The 6,755-nt window shown below is 33.8% G+C and overlaps 1 pseudogene; it reads left to right on the forward strand.

Annotated features, from left to right (window-relative positions):
- The first annotated feature begins 286 nt into the window (after positions 1-286).
- On the forward strand, positions 287-2,346 carry LOC137646770 (piggyBac transposable element-derived protein 4-like; annotated as a pseudogene).
- Positions 2,347-6,755: the final 4,409 nt, after the last annotated feature.

Raw genomic sequence — 6,755 nt, forward strand, 5'->3', positions numbered from 1 at the left:
AGAATCTCCTGTGCCTTCTTCAGCGTCTCCTGGGCCTTCTTCAGCGTATCCTGGGCCTTTTTCAGCGTATCCTGGGCCTTCTTCAGCGTATCCTGGGCCTTCTTCAGCGTCTCCTGGGCCTTCTTCAGCGTATCCTGCGGTTCCTGTGCCTCATCTTATTCCCGTGGAGATGAGGAGTAGGAAAAGGAGGAGAGGACCTCTTTGCCCTGCAGAAAGTGTGTTATTGCCGGATAACTCTTACATGGCTAGGGACAACACGAAGTGGCACTCAGAGCCAAACCCAACAATGCCACCAATCTTGAAGATTGACTAGTTTGACAGTGCCGGTCCTACCATGGCTGTCTTCGGGTGTAGGACTCCTGCTGAAGTGTTCGACAAATTTTTGACAAATATAATGGTTGCAGAAGTGGTCATCCACACCAATGACAAAATCCTAACCCTACGGAACATATACAAGCGGCAAAACGACCCCACCTTCAAGGATGTGACCTTCATGGAGTTACGTGCCTTCCTTGGGATCCTCATCATGACAGGGGCACGGAAGGACAATCATCTGACAGCGGAAGAGATCTTCTCTTAGTCTCTAGGATGTCCCTTCTACAGGAGCATCATGAGTGAGCGCCGCTTCGCCTTTATTCAGAGAGCCCTACGATTTGACAGCATTGCCACGAGGGAGGAGCGTGTGACACATGACAAATTTGCTCCCATAAGGAATTTGTGGGACCAGGTCATTGCCAATTGCATTGCCAACTATGAACCCAGTGGGCATCTCACTGTGGATGAGCAGCTCCTCGGCTTCAGGGGACGGTACCGTTTCAGGTTGTACATCCCGAATAAACCAGCAAAGTAAGTAAAAAGTTTTATATATATATATATATATATATATATATATATATATATATATATATATATATATATATATATATATATATATATATATATATATATATATATATATATATATATATAAATATATATATATATTATATATATATATATATATATATATATATATATATATATATTATATATATATATATATATATATATATATATATATATATATATATATATATATATATATATATATATATATATATATATATATATATATATATATATATGCAATATTTTAAATTTTTGGGATATATATGCAATTTTTTAAATTTTTTTTATAGATCTAGTTTTGTTTTCTTTATATTTATTGTTTCTTTTATTTTGTTTTCTTTATATTTATTGTTTCTTTTATTTTGTTTTCTTTATATTAATTGTTTCTTTTATTTTGTTTTCTTTATATTTATTGTTTCTTTTTTTTGTTTTCTTTATATTTATTGTTTCTTTTATTTTGTTTTCTTTATATTTATTGTTTCTTTTATTTTGTTTTCTTTATATTTATTGTTTCTTTTATTTTGTTTTCTTTATATTTATTGTTTCTTTTATTTTGTTTTCTTTTCTCTTAGGTATGGCATCAAGTTAGTTATGGCATGTGATGCAGACACGTTCTACATGTGCAATGCCATTCCCTACCTGGGCAAGGGAACTACCAATACAAGTACGCCCTTGGGAGAATACTTCACGTTGGAGCTAACCTTACCCTTCAGGAAGGCTGGGCGTATTGTTACGACGGACAACTGGTTTACTTCCCTGCCACTAGCCAAGGCTCTCCGTGAACGTGGGATGCATTTAGTTGGTACTATTCGTCCAAAACCGTACCTGCCTACTGTGTTGCTGTCAACGCCCATGGAATTAGGCGAATCTGTTGCCACGTATAATTACAAGGACAAGGTCACCGTTTTGTGCCAACGTGTCAAGCCGACGAAAAGGATCCAGATTCTTTCCACAGTTCATCACAATCCCACAGTTATTGAGGATCATAAAAGTCACATGCACATGTTTTATAATGCCACAAAGGGAGGAGTTGACACGTTCGATCAGATATGTTCTGTCCTGACCTGCAGCAGGAAGACCCGGAGGTGGCCCGTATGTGTCTTCTATGGAATTATCAGTCTTGTTTTGAATAATTCCTTTTTTATCCACCAAAATTTGCCTGACAACACCTTGTATAACAGGAGGCAATTTTCTGCGGAATTGGCCATGGAACTCGCCCGTGATGCAGCTCTTTCAAGACTCGCAAACAAGAGGTACCTCCCAAGGGACTTGACTTACCTCATTTGCTCTGTTTTTGCGGTACAAGAGCCCGAAGACGAGAGTCCAGACACTCCAAAATGAAGTGAGAAGCGCAACAGATGCCCTCTCTGCCCTTCTTCTTCTAATGTCAGGACCAAGCTTTTGTGTGGCAAGTGCCATAAGCCTGTTTGTAACTCCCATGTCAACTACACCTGCGACCAGTGCCAACTCAAGTAGTAAGTTTCACGAATTATTTTTCTTACCCGTTTATACTTACTAAAAAATATTTTTAACCTTTTTGCTGTCATCTAGGGTCACCATAGATTATTTATTTACCATTTTATTGCCTATACATCAATTATTAGTACTCTTTCTAGATATGCCTTTCTTTTACGTCAATGGCGCACGGTACGTGTTACATTTGAACTAAGCTTTTGCCCAGTTTATATTAACTATATATAATTCCTAAGGTTTTGCCATCATCTGGGATCATTGTAGATGACTTTTGGAAAAATTCATTAAAATATAATAAGTATTACCACTATGAATATAGCATTCCTTTCACACAAATATTTTGTAGTGATTTTGCGTATACAAAAATTAATCGCTTTTTCTTTTCTTTACAGATCTGACAGTTTTGCTGATATCAGCGATTTTTTTACGTCAAGTTGTGCACACAGGACTCTAGTTGCAGCACCCAAGTGGTTTTTTGTTCACTGTTTATTTTAAAGTGTTCAGTGCAAGTTATTTAGGAAAAATTGTATTTTTATACTTATTTTCGTATTTATGTAAGTACAGTGTTATTTTATATTCAAAGTTTTTTTCTCCTACACCAGTAGAAAGTAGACTCTTTAAACTAATAAACTATAAAAAAAAAAAATGTAAATTGGTATCCTCCCGTTAACCCCCCCGAAAGGGAGTGTAACACATATGACACCACTCTACCTGTTACGGGCGGGTTTGGCCACGCTACCTGTCCAGGGTTAGAGAGATTTCACCAAACCCTAAAGAATATGTTAACACAGTACTACAGTGAAAAAGGAAATGAATGGGGCATCAGACTACTGTTGATGTTACATGAGGTACGCAATGCTTATCAAGAAAGCATTGGATGTAGCCCAAATGAAATGTGTTTGGATGAGAAGTAAGAGGACCGATTAAAATGCTGGCTGAAAAATGAAAGATCAAGAGGAAATGGATGGAAAATTTGTCATGAATTTGGAGAAAAGGATTGGTGAGATAAGAAAGTTTTCTCTCGAAAACCTAAAAACGAGACAAGGAAAAATTAAGAAAAGTTTGAAATGAAAAGTAAGGACAAACACTTTGCGGTAGGACAATAAGTTTCGGTTTTCTTAACGATAAGGAGATTCCATCTCAGCAACAAGTTCCAAGGAGCATTCCAGATTTAAGAGAAGATCACTGACATGACCTATGTTATCGAAACTGCAGGAAGAAGGAAAAGCCAAAGGATGGTACACATTAACTTATTGAAACCATATTTAAACGAAAACAAGACTGAACTTTCACAGGTGTGTATGGCACAAACCATTCCATCCACGGAAGAAAAAGACAGATATGAGGTAGGGACAATAAGCCAAGTGAGTAATTCGTCCATCATTAGGAACTTAGAAGAGAAATTATATCATCTGAGCAAGGATCACCAAGAGGAATTAAATCAATTGATTAAAAGTTTCCCTAAAATTGTTTCAGACGTCCCAAAATTAACCAACTTGAAGAGGCATGAGATACACCTCAAGAACAGGGAAAGACCATTCAAACAACCTGCCTGTAGACTGTTTCAATATCACCAAGTAGTCATGATAAAAGAAAGGAACTATCTTTTACAAAACGGATTATCTGAATGAAGCTCTAGCCCTTACAGTTCTCCATCCTTGCTCGTAAAAAAAAAAAAAAAAAAAAAAAAAAAAACGATGACCAATCTTTCAGGATGTGTACGGACTATCGAAAGTAGAATTCGATCAGTATGGCCAACAATTATCCAACTACTCGACAACATTGGACAAGCGAGGATCATCTGTAAGATTGATTTGTTAAAAAGCTAATATCAAATTCCTTTGGACAGCAATGCAAAATTTGAGTTGTATCAATACACAGACATGCCATTTGGTGTAATGAATGCACCTACCACTTTTGAATGAATGATGGATAACCTTCTAGGATCAATTAAAGAAGTAGGATTATATCTCAACGATATTGTTATATATTCATCGACCTGGGAAAAACATCTCCAAATCCTAGAGGTGTTTCAAAAGCTGCAAGGAGCAGGAAATTTGAAAAGAAAAAAGTTTGGTAATTAGTATTTGAAGATTGAAGAAGGCAAATCTCCGCGGTAGTCGCTAACATCGAAAGAATAAGGAAAACTTCACCCCGCATAACGAGGAAGCAATTACAATGATTTTTAGGGATGGCAGGATTCTACAGCCAGTGTTGCCCGAATTTCTTGGCTGTAGTATCTCCCTTCTCAGGTTTGACTAACCGCAAGAAAAAGTTTGTAAGGATCAGTGAGTACCAGGAATCCTTCGACAGGATAAAGATTTTAAACAAGTAATTCCTTATCCAAGTGGATGCGTCGGACAATGGGATTGGGGCTGTCCTACTGCAGGAAGGCAAGATCACCCTGTCTGTTTAATGTCGATGAAGCTGAAGAATCATCAACAAGCCTACTCGAGAGTTATAAAGGAACTGCTAGCACTAATCACAGCAATAAGTAAGTTTGAAGTATATGAAAGTCAATCAGTGAATGAAGAAATTATTGTTTATTCAGATCATTATCCTTTAACTCTTGTTAATGAAATGATGAATACTAATCAAAGGTTAACTAGATGGACGTTATATTTGCAATATATTATGATAATGTGAAGCATGTATCAGGTAAAGATAAGGTGGTTACAGGGTATTTATCTTGTGCTAAGTCAGTGGATTTAGCCCTGGGATAAATATTCTTTTTGAGGGGACCTAATATACGAAGCTGGTCTTCACATGAATATATTTTTTCACGTATTCTATTTGTGTATTTAAGATATGTATAGCCAACTCGTGAGATTTGTCTCACTGACATAATATTAGATAATTATATGTAAATTTCATAAGACTGTCAACATTACTTTAATTGTATTTTCACTTAGTCTCATATATGTAAATTTACGTTCTTTTAAAGAATTGGATTTTCATTTCACATACTTATGTTATGAAGTCTTATGCAATCTTGTTAAAAGGTATGCTACAAGACACACACTCAAGGGATTGCATCCTGTTTCCACGTGATTGGAAGTTGCAAGAAGGTAAGGTTCTCGATTAAATATTATCTTTCTTTTTTTAATGTTACGAGAGGAGGTGGGCAGAGTTAGCTGAGAGAGTAGACTCGCCAAGCAACAATACTACCGTACTTAAATTGCCAAGCTGGCAACCTTGACACCGCTAGAGAGAGAGAGAGAGAGAGAGAGAGAGAGAGAGAGCGAGTGTTTATCTTTTAATCAACTTTCCATCTTTCGACTGGGAAACAAATATTTCGCCAAGTTTTTCACTTTAAACATTTATGTTTTTTTTTTTACAAACAAAGCAAAGGCTGAAAAGAAGAGAAGTTCCTATACAATATATATATATATATATATATATATATATATATATATATATATATATATATATATATATATATATATATATATATATATATAAATATATATATATATATATACATAAAAATATGTATGTATATATATATATATATATATATATATATATATATATATATATATATATATATATATATATATATATATATATATATATATATATATATATATATATATATATATATATAGTTGATAGACGGGTTCCTCTTTAGAATCACAATATAAGTAGGAATAAAATAGTCAATGCTGCTATCATCTTCTTTATTCGGGAGCTTTCGACATAACTCATGTCATCTTCAGCCTATCTGCATTTATCATATGTAAAGTTAATAAAATTAATGAAATCATCCTAAGTACATAGTTAGGAAGATACACTTTCATGAAGTGATCAACTAGCTCTAAAATCAACCAATCAAGGAACATAAAACCTTAAAAAAGACTTATTACACACAACTATATAACTATATAAAATACTCAATAACTAATATATATATATATATATATATATATATATATATATATATATATATATATATATATATATATATAATATGTACGACATAGATATTTTTAGATTTGCTCAGGAAGGACAAAATCACATAAAATATACACTTCTCCATCTCATACTATTTACAAGCTTTTGGTTGCTATTAACGGCTTCCTTTTTATATGAATCATATACAATTTGTAGAGTGCCTCAAAGTAAAAAAAAATCCATTGATATCAGCATGATTATCAATAAATAAATTGCAGTATTTTTTTTTTTTTCGTTAACCTTGTATAAAATTAAGGATATAAGATTAACAGTTAAGTATTTGTATGTGTAAATTTGACTTAATTTCTTCAGTGTTAAAATTTTAACTTTTTTTTATTAATTGCCGAAATTAAATATTTTCATAAATTAGTTTTTTGTAACGTAAGCGATTGTATATTTTTTTTTATCATTTTGTCTTTGTCTAAGGTCTAGATCATATT

This window comes from Palaemon carinicauda, chromosome 9, assembly GCF_036898095.1.
Source record: "Palaemon carinicauda isolate YSFRI2023 chromosome 9, ASM3689809v2, whole genome shotgun sequence".
NCBI classification, from domain to species: Eukaryota; Metazoa; Arthropoda; class Malacostraca; order Decapoda; family Palaemonidae; genus Palaemon; species Palaemon carinicauda.